The 14,490-nt window shown below is 45.9% G+C and overlaps 1 protein-coding gene across 3 annotated transcripts in view; it reads right to left on the bottom strand.

The window, feature by feature from the left end:
• The window catches only part of LOC140389713 (NACHT, LRR and PYD domains-containing protein 3-like), a 124,168-nt gene that overhangs the window by 101,061 nt on the left and 8,617 nt on the right, over window positions 1-14,490 (bottom strand). For all 3 annotated transcript variants that reach the window (XM_072474151.1, XM_072474152.1, XM_072474150.1), the window contains exon 2: window positions 11,608-11,709. The gene's annotated coding sequence lies outside the window, so the exon portion shown is untranslated. The remainder of the gene's footprint in view (window positions 1-11,607; window positions 11,710-14,490) is intronic.

The raw sequence follows: 14,490 nt of genomic DNA on the forward strand, positions 1-14,490 counted from the left end.
TACAGATGGAGGGTGAGAAGGTAAAATCAAACACTAGTGTTTTGTGCTTAAACAAAGGAGATTACAATGGGATGAGAGAAGAACTAGCTAAGGTAGACTAGGAGCAAAGACTTTATGGTAAAACAGTTGAGGAACAGTGGAGAACCTTCCAAGCAATTTTTCACAGTGCTCAGCAAAGGTTTATACCAACAAAAAGGAAGGACGGTAGAAAGAGGGAAAATCGACCGTGGATATCTAAGGAAATAAGGGAGAGTATCAAATTGAAGGAAAAAGCATACAAAGTGGCAAAGTTTAGTGGGAGACTAGAGAACTGGGAAATCTTTAGGGGGCAACAGAAAGCTACTAAAAAAGCTATAAAGAAGAGTAAGATAGATTATGAGAGTAAACTTACTCAGAATATAAAAACAGATGGTAAAAGTTTCTACAAACATATAAAACAAAAAAGAGTGGCTAAAGTAAATATTGGTCCTTCAGAAGATGAGAAGGGAGATTTAATAATGGGAGATGAGGAAATGGCTGACGAACTGAACAGGTTTTTTGGGTCGGTCTTCACAGTGGAAGACACAAATAACATGCCAGTGACTGATAGAAATGAGGCTATGACTGATGAGGACCTTGAGATGATTGTTATCACTAAGGAGGTAGTGATGGGCAAGCTATTGGGGCTAAAGGTAGACAAGTCTCCTGGCCCTGATGGAATGCATCCCAGAGTGCTAAAAGAGATGGTTAGGGAAATTATCTAGTGATAATTTACCAAAATTCATTAGACTCTGGGGTGGGCCCGGCGGATTGGAAATTAGCAAACGTGACACCACTGTTTAAAAAAGGAGGTAGGCAGAAAGCGGGTAATTATAGGCCAGTGAGCTTAACTTCAGTAGTAGGGAAGATGCTGGAATCTATCATCAAGGAAGAAATAGCGAGGCATCTGGATGGAAATTGTCCCATTGGGCAGACACAGCATGGGTTCATAAAGGGCAGGTCGTGCCTAACTAATTTAGTGGAATTTTTTGAGGACATTACCAGTGCGGTAGATAACGGGGAGCCAATGGGTGTGGTATATCTGGATTTCCAGAAAGCCATTGACAAGGTGCCACACAAAAGGTTGCTGCATAAGATAAAGATGCATGGCATTAAGGGGAAAGTAGTAGCATAGATAGAGGATTGGTTAATTAATAGAAAGCAAAAAGTGGGGATTAATGGGTGTTTCTCTGTTTGGCAATCAGTAGCTAGTGGTGTCCCTCAGGGATCAGTGTTGGGCCTACAATTGTTCACAATTTACATAGATGATTTGGAGTTGGGGACCAAGGGCAATGTGCCCAAGTTTGCAGATGACACTAGGATGAGTGGTAAAGCAAAACGTGCAGAGGATACTGGATGTCTGCAGAGGGATTTGGATAGGTTAAGTGAATGGGCTAGGGTCTGGCAGGTGGAATACAATGTTGACAAATGTGAGGTTATCCATTTTGATAGGAATAACAGCAAAAGGGATTATTATTTAAATGATGAAATATTAAAACATGCCGCTGTGCAGAGAGACCTGGGTGTGCTAGTGCATGAGCCGCAAAAAGTTGGTTTACGGGTGCAACAGGTGATTAAGAAGGCAAATGGAATTTTGCCCTTCATTGCTAGAGGGATGGAGTTTAAGACTAGGGAGGTTATGCTGCAATTGTATAAGGTATTAGTGAGGCCACACCTGGAGTATTGTGTTCAGTTTTGGTCTCCTTACCTGAGAAAGGACGTACTGGTACTGGAGGGTGTGCAGAGGAGATTCACTAGGTTAATCCCAGAGCTGAAGGGGTTGGATTACGAGGAGAGGTTGAGTAGACTGGGACTGTACTCGTTGGAATTTAGAAGGATGAGGGGGGATCTTATAGAAACATATAAAATTATGAAGGGAATAGATAGGATAGATGCGGGCAGGTTGTTTCCACTGGCAGGTGAAAGCAGAACTAGGGGGCATAGCCTCAAAATAAGGGGAAGTAGATTTAGGACTGAGTTTAGGAGGAACGTCTTCACCCAAAGGGTTGTGAATCTATGGACTTCCTTGCCCAGTGAAGCAGTTGAGGCTCCTTCATTAAATGTTTTTAAGATAAAGATAGATAGTTTTTTGAAGAATAAAGGGATCAAGGGTTATGGTGTTCGGGCCGGAAAGTGGAGCTGAGTCCACAAAAGATCAGCCATGATCTCATTGAATGGTGGAGCAGGCTCGAGGGGCCAGATGGCCTACTCCTGCTTCTAGTTCTTATGTTCTTAATGAGCCTCGGCCACTCTCGACAAACCTCCAAGAAGGGCAATGACTGACACATTACAGCTATCACCCACACCATTCACCATCACAGAGACAAACACTTTGGCAAACTTAACAGACAGGTTTCTGGGTCACAATCTGGTGAGCACCACACTGCTCCTAATGCACATCAGATGGAGATAGGAGCATCCCAGAGATTGGAGGTCTGTTGGATCCCAGCACGCAGCTGTGCCCCAGCTAGGTGTCATGATTTATCCCTCAGCTGCTGGAGATGCATAGGCAGAGCCAGGAGATGTTGCCAGAATTGTGTGGCATCCAGGCCAATACTGTAAAGGTGGCGCTGCAGTGGAAAATCTGGGTCAAGACATCAGAGCCATGACTGGAGAACTCCGAAGCAAGGCTCAGTCCTGAGGGTCATGGCTGAGGGGTTCAACACCATGGTGCAGACAATGATGGGCCTCCAGGACCGGCAGCGCCAGATGATATTGAAGCTTCTGTAGTTCAATTCAGCTGACCCTCTGTCCCATGGAGTAACCCAGGAGCCCACGAGGACCCGGAGGGAGGCAAAGGACTTGAACATCTCCTGGGACCTTTCACCCAGGTGAGCCTGGGAGTAACCAAACCTTCTGAACCCCCCACTTGTTGATACAGCGAATCTCAGGAGCAGCGGACAGAACAGGTGACATAGCAACATAAATGCCACCCTAAAGTTGGCTGGGGCCCACCAGTTCCTGGCCCTCTACAGGGCGCCCGTCAAGGGCATCTTAGGCAAAAGGGCATGGAAGGCAGCAGGCCACCTCCGCTTCTGATAAGCATCCTGGAAATGCACCGAGACATAGTGGGAGGATTCACAAGAGTAAGGAATTGTAGGGGCACGCGGTGGGCAGAAGTGAAGTTAGGTACAGATAGGTAGGGGTCATAACACAGTGGTTAGCACTGTTGCTTCACAGCCCCAGGAATCCGGGTTCGATTCCCGGCTCGGTTCACTGTCTGTGCGGAGTCTGTACATTCTCCCCGTGTCTGCGTGGGTTTCCTCTGGGCGCTCTGGTTTCATCCCACAAGTCCCAAAAGATGTGCTTGTGAGGTGAATTGGACATTCTGAATTCTCCCACAGTGAACCCGAACAGGCGCCAGAGTGTGGCGACTAGGGGATTTTCACAGTAACATAATTGCAGTGTTCATGTAAGCCTACTTGTAACACTAATAAAGATAATTATTATTAAATGTCACAATTTCCCTTGTCGCGTTATTTAAACCTCTTGTTGTTCATAACTTTACGGCCTCACTCTCTTTGGCTCCCCTCCCACTGGGATAGGTCTCCACCCCATCTGGACACAGATTTTCTCACAGACCATCAATGTAAGGAAAATGGTTAGGCCCACACAAACCAAGAGTAACATACATCTTGGGAAGCCTCTGGCATTAATCAGCGAGCCCTAGACCTTCGCCCTAATCCGCCTTTAATGCTACAGGATTAAGGGATGTAGACCCGACCCACACTCACACATGAGCCAGGTGTCAGTGTGCAGACAAACAGGAGGCAGACATAAGCAAAATCTGAAGAGTATCAAGCTTTTCTCACTACGAGTTGTCATGACCCTCCTGCATTGACAGGCTAAACAGGCACAAGGACTCCCCAGGTCCTGCACCCCGAAGACTTGTTTTTTTGTGTGGACCTCCTCCCTTGGCCATGGAGGGGTCACAAGGCTCTTGGGGGAAGTCGGGAGGTGGGGTGGCAGTAGAGCTGCCTAACAACATGTCGGTGCTCTTGTGCTAAGCAGAGAGCGTTGAGGGCATCTCTGGTCCTGCTGCACATGTGAGCCCTCACCCCCTCCTGGCCCCCATCCTCTGGCTCCTCTTCAGCTTCTCCCTCCACTCCCTTCTGGACTTCCTCTTCATCAGAGAAGCTGTCCCACTCCTCCTGGTCATCATCAAGGACATTTTCCCACTGCTGTGCTAAGTTATATCGGGACAGCAAATAACGACTGTGGGGGAGACCCTCTAATTTGTATTACAGGGCCCCACTGGACCATTGAGTCAGTCAAAGCACATCTTAAGCAGCCCAATGCACCATTCAATCACAGACAGGTGGCATTGTGAGCCTTGTTATAAGAAAAATAATCTAATAATAATCTTTACAGCGTTACAAGTAGCACTGCAATGAAGTTACTGCGAAAATACCCTGCTTGCCACACTCTGGCACCTGTTTGGATACACTGAGGGAGAATTTGGCATTGCTAAATGATTTTCATGGAGTTTGTTTGCCTCAAAAAGTTCAAATACACCTCGAGAGGATTCTATTGAAGATGGTGACTATTTTGAAGAATTGGTCACTGCTGGAGTGTAAGGGGGAGGAGGGGGTTTATTTGTTTATAGGAGGGGTACACCAGCTGGGAGTAGAAGGGGGTGTAGGGGGTGAGTGTCTTTGTAAAAAGTGTTTGTTTATGGAATTTTGTTAAAAATGTTTGTTGTAGTTCATGGCATGTTAAAAATGTAATTAAAATAATTCCCAAATTAAAAAGTGGAACCCCTTCCTGCTAATAAACAAGACTTTCTGTTGCCATGGGGTCTGTAGAGCCATATGAGTGCCACCGATGGTCCCCTGTGGCATACCAGCAATGGTCCCAAATCTCGCAGTCCTCGCGGCTTGATGGGCCTGGTCCAGGTCGAAATGAATGAAGTCTGATGCCCTGGCGTAGAGTGCATCCTTAACTTCATGGGTGCAATTGTTTGATGAGGTTGCCTCCGTATGTCACACAGGTTACCCATTGAGCCTCGGAACAGTCCCATGGCATAGACGTTTAGGGCTTCCGTCACCTTCATAGCCACAGGAAGCGGGTGCCCGCCTCCTCCACGTGGTGCCAAGTTGGCTAGAATGCCACACAAGGGCAGCACTGCTTCCCCGTTGAGGTGGAGTCTCCTGCGACACATGTTGACCGACAGCTCCATGAAGCGCACCCGGGTCCTGTAAACCCTCTGTCTCCTATTTCACCTTCGAGCCCCCAGTCGGCTTGTCCTGCATCAGTTACCTTCAGACCCTCCCTTCACTTTTATCCTCCAGGTCTGGAAGCAGCCATTGCTACACCTTATCCGGTAGCTAGCGCTCACTCACATATCTGTTGTCCTTTTCACTTCATCGCTTGACCGGCCCTGGCAATGCCCTTTCCCCTTCAGGGTTCCCGTAATGTATACATCACTTTGGGTTCTGGCAAAGAATGGTCCTCCATCCTTTATGGGCTGGGTCAACTGGACGCTTATATATTCCATAAGGGTTAATGGATCCCCATGGCAGGCATTGAGGGCCAATTATAATTACATATTCCCTTTCAATCCCCTGAACCCAACTGTTTATCCTTGAAACATGAGTTTTCACCCATATCCTTGACTAGAGAATGTGGGCAGCTGGCATTGCTAAGGGTTAACTCATGACGGCCAATCAGTTTGGTGAGCATGAGTTTCAGGAATGTTAGAGGACACAATTACTCTCCTAGTTATGGATGGCAAGAGTAAGAGGTATCATTCTTATTCAGATTGCATCATCCTGACATCTCATTCCTTTCATGCCTTTACATTTAAAACTCCCGGACAGCCACTTCACGCTTTATAAATGCTCCAGCCCGGAGGATTACCACCAATCCCGCAGCCCCAACACCTTTGAACCACACATATACCCCCGACCCCAGAGCTGGCCAGCAGGAACTGTCCCCTTGTACACCCTGGTACAAGGTGGAGAGGGTGCTCACCTCCTTTCTCCTTCTCGGAGATCATGGCACCAGCTTCCTGCTTTTAAAACACAGTAGTAATTCACGCCACGTGACTTCACACTGGTGCATGGGAAGATTCAATGAGGTCTGACGATTCGACTTTACCCTCACTAATTACATTCAAATTCATTTAAATTCATTCAAATCAGGTTCTCATCCTTCCGGTGCGTGAACCTGGTCGCATCATCAGGATCGGCCCAGGAATATCGCGTTCAGGAATCTCACCAGCGCAAACCCTGCTTTAGGTCTCTTGCGATATTTTGCAGCCATTATGGGATTTGCGCCCACGGCTAACGGAGCCACAAAATCGCGTCCATGATCGCTCGGTAAAGATTCTCCATTTTAGTTATGCACGTAGGGCAGAATCTTTTACTCTCACTGGTGCAGAGCTTAGAGATGAGAAGGGCATGTACCTAGGCAGGGGGGGTGATGTACCCAAGTCCCACCACCTTCCTATCTCTGCCCAAATTAAGTTCTGGGCAGGAAGGCCATCTTGCCCCTTTGCCAATTGAGGTGCTCGAGTGGTCAAGGACAATTTAAGGGCCTCATCCCACTGCCAATGGTATTAACTCAGCTGCAGGCAGGCTTGTTGACATGTGGCGTGTAATCCTGCAGGCAACGTGTCACCCCGGCGGTGGGTGGGGCGGATTCCTTTGGTGAAAGGCACACAGTTCGTGTGACTCGATATCGGAAAGGGCGAGCCTGCTGAGAGCCAGCATCTGCCATTGTTAGTAATACCACTACACTCCTCTCCCTGTGGCACCCACCCTGTGAAACCCCCACCCCTCCTCCACCTTACTTACTGGTGGCCTGGGTCACTCCGTCATCCTGGGACTGCAGTGTTTATATGTCCAGCAGCAGCCACATCCTCCCCAGTGGTGCTGTTCAGCACTGGATCTGCCGACCCCTTTTCAAATGAGTGAGCAAGAGTTGTCGCAGAGACAGTCAATTAGATCATAAGGTGCATTTATGTAAATGTGGAATATGTCAGAGGTGCAGGTCGGAAGAGGAGGGCCGCAGTTTGCCTGCTCCGTTGGGGTCAGGACCCACCATGGGAAACTTGGCAGCCCAGCCAAAATCCATTGACATTTGGCAGGAATGGACAATCACTGCAGCGGGCAGGACCAGAAAATCCCACCCGAGGGCTTGTGGAGCAGTGGGTAGCATCCCTGCCTCTGATTCAGAGGCCAGGTCCCACCCCAAGACTTGTTGACCAAGGAAGGTGTGCTCATGTGGGTGGGCAGGTTGGTATCACCCTGCAAAACCCTTCCAAAATGTCAATGACAGGCGGTAAGAGCGGGAGAGACTCCAGCCCAAAGATGTGCCGGTTAGGTGTGGTTACGGGGATGGGGCGGAGGAGTGGTCTAGGTACGGTACTCTTTCAGAGGGTCAGTGGAGACTCGATGGGCCGAATGACCTCCTTTTGTACTGTAGGAATTCTATGATTCCTGGTCAGCCAGGCTTGACACGGCATGGCGTTCCTCAAACTATAAGCCTCTAACAATCAGCTTAGCGACCTGTTTCAGAAAAAAAGCTGCTATGGGAACAGACAAAGGTACTTTTTGTGCACCACTAGGAACAGGAAGTGAATCAACAACAATAATTGGAAGGAAGGAGACATAATTAAAATATATTCTCACATCTCTTGGTAGGGGTTATCTGCAATACCCTGAGAAATGGCTTCCCAACAGTGTTGTTTAACCTGAAGATTGTAGCACCATTGGCCATAGATATCCGAATGGCACTTGCTCCCCAGTGTTCTCCAGGATGACTCTTGTTGGAAATGGAGCTTGTTTTAAAGAATCTCAACAGGTGATTTAGGAATTACCCACCATTTTGAGCTGAAACTGTCAAGTTTACTTCTAATGTCTCTGTAGACACAGAGAGACGTGACATTGGAGGGTCAAAGAATATCACAGAATGCCTTAACACAGCAGATGCCAAGAATCATTATATATGATGAAGGGCTGATAGTCACAAAAAAACTAGAATTTAAGAGAAAGAAACTTGAGTAATATGTGTCGTGGCATTGATCAAGTAAACACATATGGCCATGTGGCCATGTGGGTGAAGTGTGTAAGTTCCTGGACCTTGGGGAATTCTGACACTAGGTAAAAGTGCAGCACACTGACATGCTACCACTGTGGGAATGTGGAGGAATGGGCTTACATGAGTAAGCAATGAATCTGTGACTTGCATTGTGCGCCTGTGCACACCTGATTGGGATGTTATTAATATCCCCAGTGGTAGCAGGACTGGCTCCTTAGTATGAAAATTCAGGCTTGCTAATGTGGCCATCTAAAGTGGCCACCCGCAAAGGATAATGGGAATTGTGGTCAGGTTGGGACACAGATGATACACAGCCCCTGGGTATTGTGCAGAGGAAACCAGACCTACACAGATACTTGCACCTGCTAAAGGTCAATCACCGAGCACCCTAGGACAATGGGACTCAGATTGAAACATAGCAGTGGTAACAGACTCGGGGGCGCCTATTCACCTTATTTGGGAGTGCATACGTGCCTTGGACAATAACAACTAGGAACCGCCCAGCTATCAAGGAACCCACCCCTAATTGGACAGAATTGATTAGGGTGATCAAAATCCTATCGCTCTATTGGATCCCGAGTTGGGACCGCCCAAAAGAGCGTGAAAGATCAGAGGATAAGAGGAACTGTGCGACCAACATTCTGTCTCTTTTGGGACCAGCCGCTGCCCCACCAACTGCAGCATATCGACCAGCCAAGTTCAAGGACCCGCGATCGCTACCTGTAGGACGATCCACAGCCTGGACGTACCTGACAACTTCCAGCCGACACACGTGGGAATCATATAAGGGCATTGTCTAAACTGCACAGAGCCGGTCACTTGAAAGTTAAATAAAGGTCATTTAAGCTGTTAGGTATAGTTTAATGTGTAGCCGCGTGTAGATTATTACGCATAGAACCAAGCCTATGTTTAATAATAAACAGTAATTGAACTAATATACTGGCTGTATAGTCATTTGTCCAATACACGGAACGTACTCATGTCTTGTGGTTATTATTAATAAAGATAAAATAGCAACACTATGATATTCATTCCAGTGCCCCTGTTGAAACTAGACAACAGATAGAAGGTACAGCGGAAAATTTGATCAAGGGAAAAATGCACAGCAATCATTCAAAATTGTTAAGCTCTGATGGTAACTCTATAATAAGAACTAGAAAACAAGTATTGACTTCAACTCTTTATTGTGTTCAGCAATCACTTCTCCAACAACACCACAGTGCCACCTGTATTCCCTTTATATTTGATGCAGTCTATTAAACAATAAGTGCAGTCGATAAAGCAATTAAAACCTCAATTCCAACTTAACTACTGGGGATCAATAACTCTTTCCAAACAAAAATTACTCCCAAATCCCAGCAACTTTCAAATTGGTATTTGTTGGGAAATCCATGCCAGAACTCTACAACCATTGAGATTCTCTTTTCCCACTGACAGCGGACATCCGGCCATGGGTTTCCCAGCAGTCTGGGGTGGCTTCATGGGAAATCCCATGGACAAGCCGTGAAAAGAGTGAATCCCGCTGCCAGTGAATGGCGTGCAGCCGAGAAACACTTGGCTGGGGAACCAGAGAATCCTGCCCCTAGTCTTTGGTTTACTAATATCCTGACGTTGTAATCTTCTTTGCCCCTTCAACTAAAAGTTCTATTGCAGTAATTCTGTAGTATGCAATAAAACCAGGTAGCTTGTTCAATTATTCAGCTGCATTTATGTGCAAGTTGCATTTAATAGTATTCCAATTGTATTCCTGATTAGATACAGAAAATTATAAAGAGCTAGTTTCAAGATGAACATAAGTACATTCATCGCCAATGTTACCATTGAAAATTGCTTTTCTTTTTCGTATTTGAGTGGCAGAATAGCTTATAAACCTTTCTACTTCATTCAACGTCTTATTTGTAAACATATCCTTAAAAAACCTCTTAGCATGCATCTACTTCCTGCATTAAAGACAGCTTGGATATTTTAACTAAATGACTACACTTCTAATTATTTATGTAGAATTGCACAGAATATACTGCACAGAAACAGGTCATTTAATCAATTTACATGCTCCTTCCTCATGAGCCTCCTCCCACTCTGTTTCCTTTCTCCCCCTATCAACATATCCTTCTATTCCTTTCTCCCTCACGTTTATCTAGCTTTACTTTAACTGGATCATATTATTCACCTTAACCACTCCAATTGGTAGATAATTACACATTCTCACCACTCTCAGCAAAGGTATTTTCCATAAATTTCTCATTGGACTTATTCGTGACTTTCTTATATTTATGGGCCCTGGTTTTCAATTCCAGTACAAGTGGAAATATCTTCTCCACATGTAACCTGTTGAACCCCTTCATAATTTTAAAAAAACCTCCATCAAGTCAGCTCTCAATCTTCTCATTTTCTTGAAAAAAAGGATCCAGAGCAGTTCTGTCTTTTTTGTCAGTTATAGCCTCTCAGTTCTGGTACCATCCTGGTGCTTTCTCCAGTGTTTCTTGATCCTTTCTGTAATATGGGCACAATGTGCAGAATACTCCAAGTGTGGTCTGGCCACAGTTCATACCGTACAGCATAATTTCACTGTTTTAAATGACTTTCCTCCAGAATTTTTAAAACTAAATTGAGATTACTCAATTCTTTTTTTTTTCCAATTAAGGGGCAATTTAGCGTGGCCAATTCCCCTAACCTGCACATTTTTTTAGGTTGTGTGGGTGAGACCCACACAGGCACGGGAAGAATGTGCTAACTCCACGTGGACAGTGACCCGGGGCTGGGATCGAACCCGGGTCCTCGGCGCCGTGAGGCAGCAGTGCTAACCACTGCGCCACAGTGCTGCCCTTTTTCTCCAGAAATTAACCTATGTTGCTACATTTAACGATTTGTGTATCTGTACCTCGAGATCCCTTTGTGCCTCTGTTGCATTTAGGCTTTTGCATGCCAAGGCATAAGTGGCCTCCTTCTTCCTCCTACTAAAATTCTCAACTTCATGGTTCTCTATGTTGACACTTGCTTAAAATTTACAGGCCCATTCTGCAATTTTGCAAACAATTGTTGCAGTTTCCCCCTCGTTATCAACTGCAATCCAATTTGGGGGCCATCCAGCACGGTAGCATTGTGGATAGCACAATTGCTTCACAGCTCCAGGGTTCCAGGTTCGATTCCGGCTTGGGTCACTGTCTGTGCGGGAGTCTGCATATCCTCCCCATGTGCGTGAGTTTCCTCCGGGTGCTCCGGTTTCCTCCCACAGTCCAAAGATGTGCAGGTTAGGTGGATTGGCCATGATAAATTGCCCTTAGTGTCCAAAATTGCCCTTGGTGTTGGGTGGGGTTGCTGGGTTATAGGGATAGGGTGGAGGTGTTGACCTTGGGTAGGGTGCTCTTTCCAAGAGCCGGTGCAGACTCGATGGGCCGAATGGCCTCCTTCTGCACTGTAAATTCTATGATCAATTCTATGATGATCCACAATTTTTTACACCATACCTCGGATTACTATGTCCAAATCATTCATGTAAATGATAAACAATGGTCACAGCATGGATCCCTGTCGATCATCACTTACCACAGTCCGCTCTTTGAGTAACTATCGTCACAAAAGCAAAATTCTGCGAATGCTGGAGATCTGAGTAAAAACAGAAAATGCTGGAAATATGTCTGGCAGATTCTGTGGAGAACAAAATGTAATCAATCTTTCAGGCCTTTCACCAGATGTCAAAGTCTCAGAGTCTCAGTTTGCCAGTTCTGATTAAAGGTCATCGAGCTGAAATGTTACTGTGGTTTCTCTCTCCACAGATGCTGAATTTCTCCAGCATTTCATGCTTACATAGAATAACGATCTTCAACGGTATAAGCAATTACTATTTGCCAAAATTTTGATTTAATCTTACATAAAAGACATTTGTTACTAATTTTATTTGCCATTCTACATTTAAACATTTTAAAAATCAATAAACTGTTTTATCATTCCATTTTATCTTTATTACCTATTTAGTTATCTAACTTCCTGAAACTCTAACAGAAAATATAATGATGTATTGTTTGGATGGATTTACCAAATCACCTTTGCTCCATAGTTTCTGGTAACTGGTATTTGTTTCAAGGGGAACAGCCCCTGAAGGTTATGAGGTGACAATCCTGTAAACTAGGAAACATGTAGAATTGTCCACTGTTGACCTGGGTAATTTACTGGTTCCCCGCCCGAGTTACCACAGGAAGTCAGAGTACTCCCAAAGAATTTCAGGGCCAACCTGCCTGGACAATTAATGTGGATTCACTTTGCCTACTCTTTAACTTAAAAATTCATTTACTTTGCTTAATTCTTGTAAAATTTAAATACATGCATTTTTATAGCATTTTTTTGTGCCGATACAAAAGGTATCACATTTTTTTTTAAAAAATATACTTTATTCCAGCCATTATCAAATTCTTACATACAAAGGCTTAACTATATCATACAAACAGTTTTTCATTTTTATTTTAACAAAGTAACAGCAACAACCCTAAATCCCCTATCTCCCCTCCGCCCCAATATTCTCCCTTCCTTAACCACTCCCCTCCTAACCCACCCACTCCATCCCTCTCCCACACCCCTCCCCTCCTAACCCTCCCGCCCATCCCCCTCCCTCCCTTACTCACTCCCCTCCTAACCCACCACCACAACCCCCTCCCTCCCTTACTCACTCCCCTCCTAACCCACCGCCCCAACTCCCTCCCTCCCTTATCCACTCCCCTAACCCACCCACTCCATCCCCCTCCTTCACCCCCTCCCCTCCTAACCCTCCCTCCCCTCCCTTACTCACTCCCCTCCTAACCCACCACCCCAACCCCCTCCCTCCCTTATCCACTCCCCTCCTAACCCTCCCGTCCCATCATCCTCCCGCCTTTATCCCCTCCCCTCCTAACCCTCCCATCCCATCATCCTCCCGCCTTTATCCCCTCCCCTCCTAACCCACCCACTCCATCCCCCTCCCTCCTTTATCCCCTCCCCTCCTAACCCTCCCGCCCAAACCCCCTCCCTCCCTTATCCACTCCCCTCCTAACCCTCACGCCTCATCACCCTCCCTCCTTCACCCCCTCCCCTCCTAACCCTCCCTCCCCTCCCTTACTCACTCCCCTCCTAACCCACCACCCCAACCCCCTCCCTCCCTTACCACTCCCCTCCTAACCCTCCCGTCCCATCATCCTCCCGCCTTTATCCCCTCCCCTCCTAACCCACCCACTCCATCCCCCTCCCTCCTTTATCCCCTCCCCTCCTAACCCTCCCGCCCAAACCCCCTCCCTCCCTTATCCACTCCCCTCCTAACCCTCACGCCTCATCACCCTCCCTCCTTCACCCCCTCCCCTCCTAACCCTCCCGCCCATCCCCCTCCCTCCCTTACTCACTCCCCTCCTAACCCACCGCCCCAACCCCCTCCCTCCCTTATCCACTCCCCTCCTAACCCTCCCGTCCCATCATCCTCCCGCCTTTATCCCCTCCCCTCCTAACTCTCCCACCCCATCACCCTCCCTCCCATCCCCTAACTGCTGGCCACAAACAGATCCTTAAAGAAAGTGATGAATGGCATCCACCTGGAATAGAACCTTTTTTCCAACCCTCTCGGAATATTGAATCTTTTCCAATCGCAGGAAGTCTGCCAGGCCATTCAACCATGCTGAGGCCCTGGCTGGCACCTGTTATGTTCTTTGTTTTGATCTCCAAGATAGCCAAAGATGTAGTATTGACAAAGAACATAAAACTATATGTTTAAATCAAAACTAATTTATTTTACACTACTTAACTTGATTAGGTTTGCACACTCCACTGAGTAACAGTTAACAAAATAATAGTACTGAATCTGTTATACAGTAATTAATAATCTCTCTAATATATAAACTACACTCTAATTCAACTTTATACTATCCGTCTACATCAAATTCTCCATCAGCTTCTCCCTGCATGCCTAGAGACGCAGCCTTTTAAAAGACTACTCAGTGATGCCATCTAGTGTTGATATACATGTAATCTCTCTTGTTAACCCTTTACTATACTTGGACTATACATATCATTACATCCCCTTTTTTAGGTGTTTTTTGTACATTACAAAAAGGAAAATATGAATAACATTAGTGTATGATACATTGATATGTATACTAAAGTTAATAAGTGAGTTAAAAAAAAAAGTTTAAACAGTTCATTGTACAACAGTTTGTTGTACTTCACAAATTCAGTCTGTACTCAGTCTGCACTCATGGTGTGTTGAAGTACCAACAAGTCATCTGCTCAAATCGATCAGGTGTTCGACTGGTTGAATCACTTTTGATGTCTGACCTGGTCTTTTTTCTGTCCTTGTGGTGTCAATATTGTGTGTCCTTTTCCTTAAAAACTGGTTTGCTTTTTAAGCAAATTAAATTCATTGGCATGACTTCTTTTTTGTCTGAACAGTGTACTGTTCTTCCTGGCATTGTT

Source organism: Scyliorhinus torazame, chromosome 14 (assembly GCF_047496885.1).
Source record: "Scyliorhinus torazame isolate Kashiwa2021f chromosome 14, sScyTor2.1, whole genome shotgun sequence".
Taxonomy (NCBI): domain Eukaryota; kingdom Metazoa; phylum Chordata; class Chondrichthyes; order Carcharhiniformes; family Scyliorhinidae; genus Scyliorhinus; species Scyliorhinus torazame.